Source organism: Chiloscyllium punctatum, chromosome 7, assembly GCF_047496795.1.
Source record: "Chiloscyllium punctatum isolate Juve2018m chromosome 7, sChiPun1.3, whole genome shotgun sequence".
Lineage (NCBI taxonomy): Eukaryota > Metazoa > Chordata > Chondrichthyes > Orectolobiformes > Hemiscylliidae > Chiloscyllium > Chiloscyllium punctatum.
This window is the reverse complement of record NC_092745.1, coordinates 127259971-127278236: the sequence shown is the minus strand read 5'-3', so window position 1 is coordinate 127278236 and position 18266 is coordinate 127259971. Positions and strand designations below refer to the sequence as shown.

The following is an 18266-nucleotide window of genomic DNA, read 5'->3' as shown; positions in this document are numbered from 1 at the left end:
GTGTCCAAAAACAAAACGTTGGCTGTTGCTCAGTTCTCTTATGTGGGGCCTATCTCCCCTCGTTCAAGGTCCAGTGACGCTTCTTCAGAACTATCTCTCCCAGATCATGACCAGGCACACCAGGCTACTGTGTCCAAAACAGTCGCTAATCTCATTTCATCTGGGGATCTCCTCCACTACTGCCTCCATGCTCGTTGTCCCCCAACCCTGCACCCATGTCTCATGTTCACTCAGCAATAGGAGATGGGTTTTTGAAAATATAGTGATTCAGCTTAAAATCCGAAACACAAGCCAGAGAGCGCAGGACAAAATCCAGCTGGTCTGGCAATATCTGCAGAGACTGAAACAGTTAATGTTTCAAAATCAAAACAGAAATTGCCAGAAAAGCTCAGTGGGTCTGGCAATATCTGCAGAAACTGAAACAGTTAATGTTTCGAAGTAAAATCAGAAATTGCCAGAAAAGCTCAGCAGGTATGGCAGCATCTATGGAGACAAATCAGAGTGACCTGCCCTTGGAGCTACATTTTTGTTGGGAAAGAGATAGAAGCGAGCAGTGAGGATTGAGGAACTGCAAGCGTTTTTAGTTAATGCTTCCGGTCTAATAGACGAAAAAAAACAAAGATGTTGGAAATCAGACGCAAAATCAGAAATAGTTGGAAAAACTCAACAGGTCCGGCAGCATCTGTAGAGAGAAATCAGATAAACATCCAGAGATTCTTCTTCAGAAGTGCTTGTTTTTGGGGAAGGTGGTAGATGCAGGCAATATAGGGTTGGGGGACAAGTATGGAGACAGTGGGGGGAGATGGAGGGGGAGAGATCCCCAGATGAAATGAGATTGGTGACAGTTTTGGACACAATAGCCTTGTGTGCCACAATGGGATCACAGTCTGGGGAGATAGTTCTGAAGAAGGGTCACTGGACCTTGAATGTTAACTCTGACTTCTCTCCACGGACCTGCTGAGATTTTCCAGCAATTTCTGATTTTGTTTTACGTCTGGTCTAAATGCTCTGAGTCATACTGGACTTTTTTCAAACAATTCATTCACAGAATTTTGGAAACACTGACTCCGTTTCTCTCTCGAAAGAAGCTGCCAGACTTGCCGAGTTTCTCTAGGGCTTCCTATTTTTTTGATCGTCATCATCTGTAGTCTTGGCTAAAATATGACAATGTTAATTTTTCCTGATTGCTGGCTATTCCATTAAGCTTTGAAACCATTTTGGACTGAATACTTAAGAGAAGGAAACACAAGCATTTTAAATTATTTTAAAAACTGATACACAGCCAATGATTAACAATCACACTGAGGGACTTGAGGCTGTTTTCGTTAGAGAGAAGAAGGTTGAGAGGTGACTTAATTGAGACATAGAAGATAATCAGAGGGTTAGATAGGGTGGACAGGGAGAGCTTTTTTCCTAGGACTGTGATGGACAGCACAAAGGGGCATAGCTTTAAATTGAGGGATGATAGATATAGGACAGATGTCAGAGGTAGTTTCTTTACTCAGAGAGTAGCTGCACTGCCTGCAACAGTTGTAGATTCACCAACTTTAAGGGCATTTAAATGGTCATTGGATAGGCATATGGACGAGAATGGAATAGTGTAGGTTAGATGGGTTTCAGATTGGTTCCATAGGGCGATGCAACATTGAGTGCCGAAGGGTCTGTACTGTGCTGTAATGTTCTATGTTCGACGTAGGAAATAATTTGATTTTTTTTCCTGAAATGGTGCCTTCAATTTGAAAATCAACCTCTGGAAAAAAAATATCGGCAGAGAGTAACTCATGTTGTGATTTCTACAACCTTCGCCTTGAAAACATCCGAAGCACAGGGTGATTGGCTCAGGAACAGCAAATAAAAATGATTCATATTCTTACAATAGAGGCAGGTGTTTGGGTCTTTTGCTACCAGTGGAAATACATTGGAGCTGCACATGCAAGGCAGGCCTTGCCAGAGTTTTTGAGAAACAAGATTAGGGCAGCATTGGGCCTCAGTGGTTAGCACTGCTGCCTCACAGCGCCAGGGACCCAGGTTCGATTCCAGCCTCTCTGTGTGGAGTTTGCACATTCTCCCTGTGTCTGCATGGGTTGCCTCCGGGTGCTCCAGTTTCCTCCCACAATCCAAAGATGTGCAGGTTAGGGTGGATTGGCCACGCTATCTCAGTGGCCAGCAATGTGTAGGTTAACCATGGGAAAGGAGAAAGTGAGGACTGCAGATGCTGGAGATCAGAGCCGAAAATGTGTTGCTGGAAAAACGCAGCAGGTCAGGCAGCATCCAAGGAGCAGGAGAATCGACGTTTCGGGCATAAGCCCACCATGGGAAATGCAGGGTTTATAGAGATTGGGTGGGAAGGTCTTTGGAGGGTTGTTAAAGGCTCAATGGGATGAATAGCCTGCTTCACTGCTGTAGGGATTCTATACAATAGACAGTGTTGGGATGCAGGTGACAATGGGTGGACTTGACTTCTGATGTTGGACAGAAATTGTCTTTTCTTTTCCTCTTTGGTAAGTATACTTGGGCCTTTTGTAAACTGTGTGAAATCCACGATGCATTTTGTGGGCAATTGCCAATTAAAAGAACAACTATTTGTGTTTATTTTTCATGTATTTTTACACGGTAAAAATATCCTTAAGCCAGTTTATCATAGCATTTTTATCTAAAATGAATTTGACACTTGGCCATACCATGAGATAACAGGACAAGCAACTATAAACTTGGCCAAAGAAGGAAGCTTTCAGGAAAATCCGAAAGGAGGGAAGGGACATGGAAAATTCTAAATGGTCATGAGGGCAGAGTTGGATGCCTGGAAAGGAAGAGAAGTTTATAAATGTAGGGAATGCCAAATTCATGAAGGGATGACGTTGAGCAGTTCAAAGGGGGAAGGATATAGACTAGTATTTAGGTTGTCCATCTCTCATTCACATCTCAAAGAACTTCACATGGAATGAATTATTTGGGAGTGCTGTCACTGCCAGATCACACAAACACCAAGGAGCTGAATAACCACAGATAAGTTTGAACCTTGTCTGTTGCTCGGATGGAGTTCTGGATAGTATTACCTCAGCTGTGGGGCATGTTACAAGGAAGCCATGTTGTTTGAGCACTGGACAGTGAAACATGAACAAACAATTCCCTCATTTTTGACACCAGGTGAAGAAGGAAAAGTTTAATACACAATGTCAGAGCACCTTATCTAATCACCTGCACATCCCAAAGTATGGCTGACTTAATTATTAGATTTTTAAACTTACACACTGTGCTGACATAGCAAACGTCTGCACAAGGAACGCCTGAGATTGGAAATGAGGTCATGGACCATCAGTTCAGTTTCAAGGAGGGAATGTTGTCCACGTCCCTTGGGGGCACTTACTGTTGTTCCATCAACTTGAGTGAACAGTGCTCAGCAGAAGATCCCAGGTCAGATGCCTGTCCTGCAAACCTCGTCTAAACTGCTCTCAAAGATCACAATTTTCGCTTGATGTTTCATCAGTAAAGTATCTTTCACCCGATTGGAATGTTCTCAAAGAGCCCAGGGTTCTGCTTTCTTCTGTCTAATACTAACAGAAACCCACAAGCCAAAATCTCGAGCACACTGAGGTTTGAAAGTTGTTTTCTAAAACAGATGCCTGATTAAAAGTCACCACTCCAAAACTATTAATTCTATTTCTTTTGTTCTGAGATAGTCATACCCGACTCGAAATGCTAACTCTGTTTCTCTCTCCCTGCTCAGTCTCTCCAGCTCTTTCTGTTTTTAGTTTTCAGCGTCCTCAGGGTTTTGTTTCTGTCGCATGGTCAATCTTCTTTTCTAAATGTGGGAGACAGGTCCTAAAGATTAATGAACTTGAAAGACGGTAGTAACCTTCCGTTTCAATAGACTATACAATCTCTACAAAGGGAGAACAGTATTGTCCTCTGCAAGACTTTATGGAGGATGCAGAGATGCTGTCGTGTGAAACAATAATAGAAATTGTGCTGGAGAAGCTCAGCAGGTCTGGCAGCATCTGTGGAAGTGCTTTTGTTTCTGATTTCCAGCAGCTCTTTCAGTTTTCATGCTTTAGTGTGTAATTTGGACAATGTGGGTGTGTGGTCAAATGCACACTAGATGAGGTAAACTGTGGTTAAGTGTGAGGTTAACCGCTTTGTAGCAAAAAAAACAGGAAGACAGGTTATGATCTGAATGGTGATAGATTGGGAAAGGGGGACATGCAACGACACCTGAGTGTCCTTGTAAACTAGTCACTGCAACTAAGCATACAGGTGCAGCAGGCAGTGACGAAGGCAAATTGCTTGTCCATTGGTCTTCATAGTGAGAGGTTTCCAATACTGGAGCAGGGATGTCTCGCTGCAATTATACAGGTTCTCAGTAAGACCACACCTGGAGTACTGTGTGCAGTTTTGGTCTCCTTACCTGGGGAAGGATGTACTGGTGATGCAGGATGTGCAATGAAGGCTTACCAGACTGATTTCTGGAATGGAGGCATTGATGCACAAATAGAGACTGGATTGGTTAGGACAATGTTCATTGGAGTTTAGAATAATCTGGAGGGGGAGGTGGGGGATCTCACAGAAACCTGTAAAATTCTAACAGGAATAAACAAGATAAACACGGGGAAGGGTGTTCTCAAAGACTGGGGAGCCCAGAACCAGGGGTCACAGTCTAATGATATGGGGTGGTCCACTTAGGACTGAGATGAGGAGAAATTTCTTCACCCAGAGAGTGGTGAGCCTGTTGAGTTCATTCAGCAGGAAGTGGTTGAGGTCAAACATTGAATGGAGAAGAGGATGGAGGAAGTTCTTAGGGCTAAAGGGATCCATTGGTATGGATAAAAACAGGGAACAGGGGACTGAGTTGGATGATCAGCCATGATCATATTGAATAGTGGTGCAGGCTCGAAGGGCCGAATGGCTTACTCCAGCTCCTATTTCCACTGTTTCGTAAAATGGTTTCAGAGATTTTTGGTGAGAAAAGTCTATTTTAACAAATGAAACATAAAAGGGATTGATAGGAGCTTGTTCCACCATTCAATAAGGTCACATGACTGATCTGGCCTTGAGTTCCCTTTCCAGCCTTCCCCTTTATAGCCCTTGACTCCTTAATTCATCAAAAGTCTGTCTCACTCAATGACCCAACCTCCAGCGTTGCGTGGGGAAGGAAATCGCAAACATGAACCAACACAAGAGAGACTCCTCTTCATCTCCATCTTAAGTGGGAGCCCATTTATTTACAGAGAGTGTTTCTCTGTGAAAGAAATTGGGATATGTTTCTTCACAAAAGATGCCATTCACACAAAGTGCTATTATCAGTGAGACAAGCCAGTGAACACCTCGTTTGGAAGCCACCATGAGGTGCATCTGTCGAAAAAAACGCATGGCTTGCTTGGTGAGAGAGAAAAGGGAGTCTAGTCTTATGGTAGTGTCTCTTTCTGTGCCATGTGTCACAGCTGGATTGGCCAGGACAGAAGTAAAGCAACAAATTGCCCCAACCATGAGTCAATGATGGGTGCATGATATTCATTCACGGACATGGACAATATCAGAACAAGATTCATCTCTAAGTTAGCTGTCCACTCTACTGAAAGCTCAAACAGTTGAGGTAGAAAGATTAAACCAATCACCTGTATGTAGTGACAATGTTTTCTGAAAAAAAAATTCATTTATATATAACCTCAGGATGTTCCAACATGTTCTATAGCCAATGAAGTACTTTGAGAACTGTAATTGCTGTTGTCATGTAGGAAATACAATGTAGTCAGGATCACTGAAGCAGCGGGTTGGGGTTGGGGGGGACAGAGAGAAAGACAGAGAGGGTTCGGGGGGGGGGGTAGAGATAGGGGATGAGACTAGAAGGACATATCGTCTGGAGGAACATAAACTTGGTGAAAGACGCTCTTTGGTCTGCCTGAAATCTGTTGGTTTTCCAGAACAAGGAGCTGACCAGGACTGAACGTTTGCAGTCTGGCACATTCCAAGGTCCAGGACTACGTGCTGAGGGATGCACTGAAGTTTGGGGCAGCTGCTGCCAATGCACAGTGGGGAAAGACCACCGTTTGAGGGCTTCCTGCCGAAGTTAAAAGGGGGTCTATCCAGTTATCGGACCCTCCTAGTGCCTCAAATGCATGTAAATATAGTCATTAGTCTGTTGACAGAGTCAAAGTCCAATGTTTTTGTTTCCTTGATATACTACAGTACTGATTTGAATTGCATTTGTGACTATGAATATACGAAGAGATATGTTTTATGAACAAAGTATATTTCTGAGAGAAAGAGGGTTCCCCCAGGACGAGGTTAGCCCACTGCACTTTGGGTCTGCTGATCCCTACGATGTCCCCAAATGCAGGCCAAAAATAACCATAAGGTGAAGGTGGAGAAAGTGAGGACTGCAGATCCTGGAGATCACAGTTGAGAGTGTGGTGCTGGAAAAGCACAGCGGGTCAAGCAGCATCCAAGGAGCAGGAGAATCTGCTGTGACCTGCTGTGCTTTTCCAGCACCTCACTCTCTAATATAAGGTGAATGCCCCAATCAAAAATCACCAGGGCCAAGTTCCCAAAGTGGTTCAGTGATACTCCCTTACTGCTCCTGCGATCGGTCAGTGTCAGAGCAAAATCGAAGATTCTGGAAATTGGGACACTCCCTCTCTCAGTCTAAAAACAGATGTGAATGGTGCAGCATGGAAGAGACAGCACTTAGCCTATTGTGTCTCTCCTGGGCCCTGCTGCAAACAGTCCACCACTGAGGTCTCCTCATGCACATCAGTACAAACCCATGAACACAAATGGAGATCCATGGTGTCTTGAGCTGGTTGCATTTTTCAACCACTTGATTCTCACAGAGATCGGGCACAGAGTCAGGTTAAAGACATAACCCACCTACCAGAAGCCACGTTTTATTTCCAAAGGATGTCAAGAATATTTGACAGTGGAATGCCTGGCAAACAGCACTGAAAGTCTAGTGGTAAACTTTGTAATGCTGCCTGATGCTGATGGCTGTAATGGTGAAGATCATTGGTCGATGAGGAACAATACATGATTTTGGCAACTACCTTTCAAAGTTTGTCAGCACACCCTCCAGTTACCATTAATGTCCCTGAAGAACAATCACAATAATGCACATTTTGAAAGGGATAACATCAAGTGGGTTGATAGAGCCTTTTCATCTGAACCTTTCCTGCAACAGCAACAGCATATAGACCTTTTTGATTTAGAATTGAATTAGAATTAGAATCCCTACAGTGTGGAAGCAAGCCCTTTGGCCCAAAGAGTCCACACCAACTCTCTAAAGAGTAACTCACCCACATCCATTCCCCTCCGACTAATAACCTACACTACGGGCAATTTAGCATGGCCAATTCACCTGACCTGCACATCTTTGGACTGTGGGAGGAAACTGGAGCACGCGGAGGAAATCCACGCAGACACGGGGAGAACGCGCAAACTCCACACAGTCAGTCGCCTGAGGCGGAAATCGAACTTGGGTCCCTGGCGCTGTGAGGCAGCAGTGCTAGCCACTGTGCTGCCCTAACCACTGAGCCATCGTGCCACCCCAATTTACTCATCGGATGTGGCATCACAGGCTGGATCAGCATGGACAGACCATCTCCAATTGCTCAGAGGGTAGTTGACAGGAGGGAGTCGTCTAACTGCAGCTGTACAAGGAGCTGGTGAGACCACACCTAGAATATTGTGCACAGTTTTGGTCCCCTTATTTTAGTAAAGAAATCATTTCATCGGAGGCAGTTCAGGCAAGATTCAGTAGGCTGATCCCTGGCAAGGAGTCACTGGACTTGCAACATTAACTCTGCTTTCTCTCCACACATTCTGCCAGACCTGCTGAGTTTCTCCAGCAATTTCTGCTTTTGTTTCTGGATTCCAGCATCTGCAGTTCTTTGGGTTTCTTGCCTGGTATGAATGGACTGTCTTATGAGTAAAAAGCTAAACAGGTTGGGACTCTACTCACTGGAGTTTAGAAGAATGAGAGGTGACCTCATTGAAACAAAGAGGATTCCTCAGGGGCTTGACAGGGTCAATACTGAGAGGATATTTTCCCTCATGGGCGAGTCTAGGAGCAAAGGGCATAGTCTCAGAATGAAGGGGCACCAATTTAAGACTGAAATACAGAGGACCTTCTTCTCTCAGAGGGTTGTGAGTCTTTGGAACTCCTTTTTTATTTTCATGAGATGAGGGCTTGGCCAGCATTTATTGCCAATCCCAAATAAAGATGGCCGCTTACTTCCCTAAGAGACATTAGAGAACCAAATGGATTTTTCCTGACAATTGAATCATGGCTATCACGAGACTCTTCATTCCAGATTTTTATTGAATTCAAATTCCACCACATCAGGATTCAAGTCCTTGTGTACATTTAAGACTGAAATAGATTCGTGATCAGTAGGGGAAATCAAGGCTAACAGGGAGGGGGTCTGAAAGCAGATCTGAAGAGCATCAAATCAGCTACAACCTTTTTGAAAGGTGCAGCAGGCTCAAGGAGCCTTCAGCTGTTCCTTACGCTTAACCCCACTGGTGTGGGTCTGGAGTCACGTGTCGGCTAGACCAGACAAGGATGGCAGATTTCCTTCCCCAAAGCACATTAGTGAGCCAGATGGGTTTTTAAGACAAACAACATTAAACCAGCTTTAATTAATTTAATTTAAATTTCACCACCTGCTCTGAGGGGACTTGAACTCATGTCAGCAGAGGTTGGACTGGGATTGCTCAGTGACATTAACGCTACTCCGCTGATTCCCTGTCTGCCTCCAGGCCAACCAGCCAAGTCACTGTGGCACTGAAAGGTTGTTCATGGTTGGAGATTAAGATGGAGGACCAGTAAAGGCACAGGCTAGCATTGTGAGCCGGAAATGAAAACTACTATAAACAATGTGGTGTAGATTCTGGATTAGTGGTGCTGGAAGAGCACGTAGAGTTTGGAATCGGCAAGGTGGAACAGCAGAGAACAGAAGTACGAAAGAACAGATTAAAAACAAAAAATCTCATGCATGCTCATGAAGAGGAATTGCAAATTGGATACAAAGCGAAGGTCCAGTTAACATCTACTCAGTCACAGATTGGTGAAATAATGTTGAAGATTGCTGAGAGAAATCAATAGGTAGGGGTAAAGTAGCCAGCATTAATGGTGTTGTACCAGATAAGGATATGTGTGCTGGACACTAGCACAGAATGGAATCCCTTTTGAAATCTGCCACTTTATAGCTCTATCACTCATGGTGAAAGAACAGAGCTGTCACAGATTTGCTCGTTTGGTGTCACTTATGTTTTCAGAAACAGAAGGCCATGAGTTTAAATCCTATTTGGGGATTTGAGCACATAATCAAACTTGGCAGGACCAGTGCAGCTGCTGAGGGAGTGCCACACTGTCAGAAAGAACGTTAAGACTGAGACATAGGGTCAGGTCACCTGCCCATCGAGTCTGCTCTGCCACTCAATCCTGGCTGATCGTTTTTTCAACCCCATTTTCCCACTTTCTTCCCATAAACTTTGATCCCCTTGGCAATCAGGAACTTATCTATCTCTGTTTTAAATATACTCAATAACCTGACCTCCACAGCCTTCCGTGGCAATGAATTGCACAGTTTCTCCTCATCTCCATTCTAAAGGGTTCTCCTTTACTCTTGGGTCCTCATCTCTCCTGCCAGTGGAAACATTTTCCTAATGTCAACTCTGTACAGGCTGATCAATATTCTCTGGGTTCCAATCAGATCCCCCTTCATTCTTCTCAACTCCATTGAGTCGCGTCCCAGAGTCATCAAATATTCCTCACATGTTAAGCCTTTCATTGCCGGGATCATTCCCAGGGATAAGCTCCAGTCTCAGTTCTTCTGATGCTTGGTTCACAGGTGCTTGTGAAAGAATCCATGGCACTATTCTGTCAAATCTGGGCCAACATTCCTCCCACAATCAGCATCCCCTAAAGATGGGGGGCAAAGGTGAGGACTGCAGATGCTGGAAACCCGAGTTTAGATGAGAGTGGTGCTGGAAAAGCAAAACAGGTCAGGCAGCATCTGAGGAGCAGGAAAATCGATGTTTCGGACAAAAGCCCTTCATCAGGAATTCCTCGGATGCTGCCTGACCTGCTGTTCTTTTCCAGCACCATACTGATCTAAACCCTATCCCCTAAAGATGAGTTAGTGGGCTGATCCTCTCTGATTCTAGTTGTAGAACTTGCTGTGAACAAAAATGACTCCTTTGTCAACTCAAGAACAACACAATTCTCAATAATCACAAAGCAATTCTGGGTCGACCAAGGGTATTACAGCAAATCTAAATTTGCCTTTAATAGGTTCTGTCAGCCTGGAGTCCAGAGGAAGCATTTGTTACACTCAGCAATGCTTAAGATCTAAGCATAAGATCGCACAACATTGTGGGCCGAAGGGCCTGTTCTGTGCTGTACTTTTCTATGTTCTATAAGCAACTCCACCAACTCTGCATTTGCATTGCTAAGGTCTGCTGTCCCATCCCAGAGAAATGAACACACGTACATTTGGAAGGATTGACTCTTCTCTGAGGGTGACAGGTTAGACTCCCCGAATGGTATGAAGGAAAATTACGAGGACAGGCTCTGTCTTCAAATAATTGCACTGCTGATAAGAGACACAGTGTGAAGGTTTTTCATCTTAGGACAAAATTGCAAGAACGCCAAATTTCAAAGGGGGAACAACAATTTGTACTCCGTGTGAAACACGTCTTCACCACTTCAGTCATTGACATCACTCAGCAAAACAAAGGTTCGCAATGAGGCTTTCAGTGCTTAATCTCTGGGAACCATTTCCAAAGACTCCTGACAACGTTGGAAAGGAGGGTCACAGATCTTAGGAACTCTCTTCCTCAAAAGCAGAATACTTGAATAGTTTAAAGGCAGCGTGGGTAGCAAGGAGATGAAAGGTTCTCATGGTTGGCGGTGGGGGGTAAGCAGGAACATGGAGTAATCAGATCTATCATGACCTCATTAAAGAGGACTGCAAGCTTAGGGTGGGGAAGGGGTGTGAGAGTAATCTACGCCCATGCCTGATTTATATGTTCAGACATAATCTTGATTCATTTGTATCCTTCGATTTCATTCCACTCTGACCTCCGTGAGAATCTATGAGTTGAAGAGTGAGACCAGCTCAGTGGACTGATTGGCACCCAATTCATTGGCAAATGCACTCAAAATGGGCACGGGATTACCACTGAGAATGCACCAGTGAACAGATGCCTTGAAGAATTTGTTTTTCGCAATGCTTAGATTATTTCCCCTCAAACGACCGGAGTTAATAGGGTGACTTGTCACTGTCCCTTGGCAAGGAGGAGTTCAGAAGATAGGAGCATCACATTAAAACTACAGTCAATGGTCCTGGCAAGAACTAACTACACAAAGGTAGAGCCAATTTGCAACTCTTCCTCTGAAAACATATTGCTGGGGATCAACTGAAAATCTCAAAAAATGGGACTGAGAGCTTTAGATACTGAGCTAAACTGGATACAATAAACCCCAACCTAACAGAATGGCAGAACAGGTTCAAGGCACTGAACAGCCTCCTCCTCCAGTGTTGCTATGGAATAGCGCACCTAGGATTTTGGCTTAGCCAGGCTGGGGCAGGGAGCTGGCACACAACACCAGTGATATTATCTCTGGATTATTAATCCAGAGATTCAAGTAACGTTCTGGGGACCTGGGTTCGAAACCCGCCACAGCAGGTGGTGCAATTTGAGTTCAATAAAAAACAAATCTGGTATTAAATGTCTAGTAATGACTATGAAACCATTGTTGATTGTCAAGGGAGAAAAACCCCATCTGGTTCTCTAATCTCCCTTACAGGAAGGAAACTGCCTTCCTTACCTGGTCTGGCCTATATGTGACTCCAGACCCATAGTAATGGAGGTCTTTATGGCCCTTCTGGGCAATTAGAGATGGGGAATAAATGCTTCCACAGCCAATGATGCCCACTTCAAACGATTTTAAAAAACCTTTCCCACTGAACCACCTCACTAAGAGTTGTTTGTGGTTAGGCAACTCATTTTTGAATAAATGAATGAATAATAAGTGTTAAGGTACAGAGGCAGCAGGCATGAAATGCAATTCCTTTTTAACGAGTAATATAAATGATTGATTCTGCATGAATGTTACAAAATGATGTCCGAGGATGGGGAAAGTTAATAAACACAGAAAGCGCTGGAGAATCTCAGTGGGTCTGACAGCATCTATAGAGACAGACAGAAGTTAACATTTTGAGTCTGGCATGACTGTTCTTTAGAACTGAAAGGGGTCGATGAAACTATGGTTTTTATGCTGTAAATAAGGAAAGTGGAGGAGCATGGGAAACAAACAGGACAGATATTCCATAGCAAGGGACAAAGGGAGTGCTAATGGGAGGTGTTGTTTGTATCTAACATTAAAACTACTCCTATCTTTATCAGTTCTCTATTGCCCGAATTTGCTTCTTGCTCTGGGACACATTTCCCATCTGTTCCACTTGCTCTACCTCCCAGCTCCAGTACAAAACCCATACTTTTTCAGCCGCCTTCGGTTCTGATCAAAAGTTACACTGGATTCCCAAAGTGAACTCTGTTTCTCTCTCCACAGACGCTGAACCGTCTCCAGCACTTTCTGCTTTTACTTCACATCTGCAGGCCCCGCAGTACTTTGTTTTTACTTTCGTCGGGGAAACTATGTACACACACACACACAATTCGGAATTGATTCAGAAGAGTTACAAAGTGTGGTCACTGAACTGTTGTAGCTGCCAGTATGCCCAGAAGCCAGCTGCAGTGATCACAAAGTCACAGAATCCCTGCAGTGTGGAAACAGGCCGTTCGGCCCAAAAGGTCTACATCAGCCCTCTGAAGAGTAACCCACCCAGATCCACTCCCCTACTCTATTATCCTCTATTTGCTCCTGACAAATGCACCTAACCTATACATCCCTGAATATTGTGGGCAATTTAGCATGGCCAGTACACCTAACCTGCACATCTTTGGACTATATGAAGGAAACTGAAGCACCCGGAGGAAACCCACGCAGACACAGGGAGAATATGCAAACTCCACACAGACAGTCGCCCGAGGCCGTGTGTGTGTGTGTGTGTGTGTGTGTGTGTGTGTGTGTGTGTGTGTGTGTCTGTGTGTGTCTGTGTGTGTAGACATAGTTTCCCCGACGAAAATCTAACCCGGGTCCCTAGCGCCATGAGGCAGCAGTGCTAACCACTGAGCCACCGTACTGCGGAGATAATTTGTTTTAGTGATGTTGGTTGAGGGATAAAATTCAGGCTGGACCCTTAAAAATAGAAAAAATGTTTCCTACTTCCTCTCCAACTGACCTTCAAAACACCTAATTTTCCACTTGGGGACCCTGCATCCCTCCGGACTCAATATCGAGTTCAGAAATGTTAGGGCCTGAACTCTCCCATGTCCCAGCACCCCACCATACACACCAAGCCTTGTTATCACAGAGCCTGCCATTACACACTACCTATTATTAGCCACCAACAGTTCCCACTAACAGCCATCCACCCTCCCAACCAGATCGTTACCCACTCCTTTGTCTGTCCACTGTTCTTCTCTCTCTTTGGGCTCTATGCCCACCTATCGTTTACTCCTTCCACTCTCCCCATCCACCACCCACCCACCACCATCCTAACGTCTGCATATAAACTAACATTTTCTGAGCTACCATCAGTTCGGAGGATGGGTCACCGGTCCCAAAATGGTAACTTTGATTTCTCTGCACAGATACTGCCAGACCTGCTGAGCTTTTCCAGCAACTTGTGTTTTTGTTTCAAAATAATTCCACAGATTCAATACCATTGAGGGCAGCTAGGACCTGTCGGTTCAAGTCACATCAAGATTACAGCATGCAGGCTGCACTCCCCCACTGGAGCGACAGCCTAGAGGTTTCTCCTCTGGGCTTTGGGAGATACTTGAACCCATATCTCTCCATCTCACAGGCTAGAGGGTGATACTAACTGCATCACAGCATGACGGGAATTTCCAGGGTTCTAACAAAACAGAACTCAGAAAGAGATTAAATGTCACCAGATCGGCTGTTACCATGTCAATTTTGTCTTTTCTTTTGATTCAGAGCTGGTTACAGGACATGGTCTTTGAAAGTGACATCCTGTTCACCTGTGGCATCTCAGCCTCAAACTGAGCCTTCAGCCTGCTTCCTTATATCCTGTCCCAATCTGGGTTCTGAATTCCATATGAACATGAGGCCATTCAGCCCCTTTGAGCCTGTTCCACCACCCAATACGATCTTGGTTGATCTCACAGTGGAGAAAGAGAGGGCTGCAGATGCTGGAGATCAGAGTCAAGAGTGGGGGGCCGGAAGAGCACAGCAGGTCAGGCAGCATCCAAGGAGCAGGAGAGTCAACGTCTCGGGCATAAGCTCTTCATCAGGAATTCCAAAGAATTCAGGAAATTCCTGATGATGGGAATTCCTGATGAAGGGCTTATGCCCAAAACATTGACTCTCCTGCTCCTCGGATGCTGCTTGACCTATTGTGCTTTTCCAGCACCTCTCTCAACTCTGATCTCATCTTGGCCTCAATTCCACTTTTCTGCCTGTTCCCAAGACCCTCCGACCCATAACTACATAAAAAATCTCTCTATCTCCTCCTCAAGTTGACTCAATATCTCAGTATCCTCCACAGTCTGGGGGAGTGAATTCCACAGATTCACAGGACCCTTTCAGAGATGGAGTTTCCTCACATTTTTGTCTTAAATCTGCTGCCCCTTCTCCTAAATCTATCGCCCTTTCATTCCAGATTGCTCCACATGAGGGAACATCTGCTCCATCTCTACATTGTCAATCCCCTTTCGCATCTTATAAACCTTCACTGGATCTCCTCTAATTCTTCTAAACTCTGGTGATTAAAGACCTAACCTTCTCAATCTCCTCCAAAGACAAACCTTTCATCTCTGGGATTAATCTAGCCATCCATCTCTGAATGCCATTTCAGCAAGTCCTTCTCGGAACCAACGGGTGGTCAAACCGACATTGGGGGTTCGGGGAGAGGGGAGGTGGGGGAGGATGGTGAGGATGATTGCCTGTAAGATAGGGGTGGGGGTGGAGGGGGCGGAACGGAGGGTTTGAGAGTATAAACGGGGAAATTCACAGCTCTCCTCTGCTGGATGACCAGCTTTTAGGCGCTCCAATGTTGATCACCCCTCTCGACTAGCTCTTTATGCCAAAGCCAATCCTCAGAATCCAGTAAACCCCAAAACACCAGACAGGCACATTTCCAGGGAAATCTCAGTAGGACAGGGTCTACTTTCATGTTGTAAAATCAGGAAGTCAGTAAAGAAGGCAGAATACTTTTTCTTTGATAGACGCTTCACTCAACACACTTGCATCATTCCTTACTGTTACATCTTCCATTCATCCCCAAATCTCTTCTGCCCAATTTCCAACCCCAAAGGATAGCTGATCACCCTCACCTGGAGTTGCAGTCCACCAACGTTTGCCTGCCTTCCATTTCCTTGGACAAGTTGCCAGGTTGCCACTCCCACCCCTGCCCCACTCCTTGCGAAAGAGGACAAATATGCAGCTATTGGGGCTGATCGACCATGAGAGGCATGACAAGGGACACAAATCTGCCCTATCTTCAGTCTCCCCGCACCTTGCAGCCCAGCCCGCGTCACAGAGAGAGAGAAAGAGAGAGACTGAGAGAGAGAGAGAGAGAGAGAGAGAGGGAGAGAGAGAGAGAGAGAGTGTATGTGGCTGGTTCTCTGCCTCATCAAGACTGACAGAAGCCACCTTAAGTCAGGGTCGACATGGAAACGAGTGTTGGCAATGATTGAACCCAGGACCCCCTCAGCTCTGACTCAGCTTCCATCTGTAACAGACTGTTGAGCCATGGGGGGCAGTAAGGAGCGTTGGTGGTGGTGTGTAGGTGGAGGAACTCACTGAAATCCATCAGAAAACAACAGAGCATCAGATCAATCCTCTTTGAATGAACCCTGGGAATGTGTTACCTTACAAAATCAGCAAGGTATTTCAGAATAAGCTATTCACAAAACAAGCTGCATGGAAGCTTTAGCAGAGTCAGGCAAGTCAATCAACAGTTACACATGCAATGGGACATCAAGGGTGGCGACACTGAAGGATCATCAAGCTTTTGTATTTGCAACCAAGCGTAATATGATGAGGGGCATAAGTGAAGGCTATTCGGCCCCTTGAATCTGTTCCAGCATGCATTTACATCATAACTATCTTGTCCCAGTATTTCTGCTGATGTAGGTGTGACAAAATCAAGAGGAGGTTATTTAATTGGTGCAGTGCCTCCCGCCAAATGGAACTGCAGGTGACAGAAGGCCCTTTGGCCTATTGTGTCTCTGTCAGCCCTCTGGAAGTACGAACCAACATGTTTCGTGATTCCTCTGCTACTTGACCTGACCACCGCGCACCCCCCCACCCCCCCCAACCACCTTTCCCCCCACCACCTGAGCCCTGCAAAAGTTTACCCTTTTGAGGGTGTATCCACATTATGATCTGTTTGCTTATTCACGTAGTTTGAGCCCTCCTGGCATTTGCTGCCCATGCCTTAATCACCCCGGGCAACTAGGTCAAACGTTACTCTTGAAACAGCCACCCCACACTTTCAGGCAGGGAATTCCTATTTGGTGCAGCATGCCAAGTGAAAGATTTCCCTCACCTCCCTCACTCTGATAGTTCTTCATAAACCTGCAGCCTCCAGTTGTGGACTCTCTCACTATTCGGAGAGTACTACCCGATGGAAAGTGGTGCTACAGAGACACTGTCATTGGACTGGTAATACAGTGACTTGGGTTGAAATCCCACCAAGGCAAACGAGGATATCAGATTTCAGTCCAGAAATCTTTGGTGGTAACCATAAAGCAATGGCCATAAGGACCATTTGGTTCAGATAGCCAGTGTGCCCGGAGTGGAGCAGCGACGGTTGTTGGTCTGGGGACTGGTCCAGATGCTCAGTGGTTTGTGAGACTGGTCACATCACATGTGGAAGCTCCCTGCACTGATCTACTCCAGGCTCTTTGTAGAAAAACAGTAACATTTCTCTTTTTAACTTTACTTCTTACTTTTTTAGGTTAGACTAGATTCCCTACAGTGCGGAAACAGGTCTTTTGGCCCAACAAGTCCACACTGACCCTCCAAAGAGTAACCCACCCAGAACCATTTCCAACTAACTAATGCACCTAACACAATGGACAATTTAGCATGGCTAATTCACCTGACCTGCATACCTTTGGACTGTGGGAGGAAACCGGAGCAGCCAGAGGAAACCCACACAGACACGGGGAGAACGTGCAAACTCCAAACAGTCGCCTGAGACAGGAATCGAACCTGGATCCCTGGTGCTGTGAGCCACCATGCCACCCCTAACTTACCCTATAAATAATTATAAGGTAATGTAGCTTATTTTTCTTTATTGCTCTATTTTGTATCTAGGATTTGTACCTGGGGACTTTGTCCCTGAGCTGACACCACATCGGCCGACATTGTAAACTTCTCACTGTACTCCTGCACTTTTATTTTCTTTATTCATTCAGAAAATGAGGGCACTACTGGCTAGGCAGCATTTATTGCCCACCCCTAATTGACCAGAGGGCAGTTAGGTTTCAACCCCATTGCTGTGGGTCTGGAGTCACATGTAGGCCAGGCCAGGTAAGACCATAAGACCATAAGACATAGGAGTGGAAGTAAGGCCATTCGGCCCATCGAGTCCACTCCGCCATTCAATCATGGCTGATGCGCATTTCAGCTCCACTTACCAGCATTCTCCCCGTAGCCCTTAATTCCTCTAGACAACAAGAACCTATCAATCTCGGCCTTGAAGACATTTAGCGTCCCGGCTTCCACTGCACTCCGTGGCAATGAATTCCACAGGCCCACCACTCTCTGGCTGAAGAAATGTCTCCGCATTTCCGTTCTGAAATGACCCCCTCTAATTCGAAGGCTGTGTAAGGATGGCAGTTTCCTTCCCTAAAGGACATGACTGAACCAGATGGGTTTTTCCCAACAAATAGCAATGGATTCACGGTGATCAGTAGACTCTGAATTGCAAATTTTTATTGAACTCAAACACCACCATCTGCTGTGGTGGGATTCTAACCCACATCCTAGGAGTCTCTGGGTTAACAGCCTGGTAATAATACCACTAGGCTATCAGCCTCCCCTCAAGTACACATGACAACAAACCTAATCCGAAGGATTTGGAAATCTGCCATCTTTAACTGGCCTGGCCTACACATGACTCTGGAAACTCAGCAATGCGACTCTTAATTCCCTTCTGAAATGGCTT

The 18266-nt window shown here is 45.3% G+C and overlaps 1 protein-coding gene across 15 annotated transcripts in view; it reads right to left on the bottom strand.

The window, feature by feature from the left end:
- The window catches only part of adgrl2a (adhesion G protein-coupled receptor L2a), a 797903-nt gene that overhangs the window by 19525 nt on the left and 760112 nt on the right, over positions 1-18266 (bottom strand). The window lies entirely within an intron of this gene.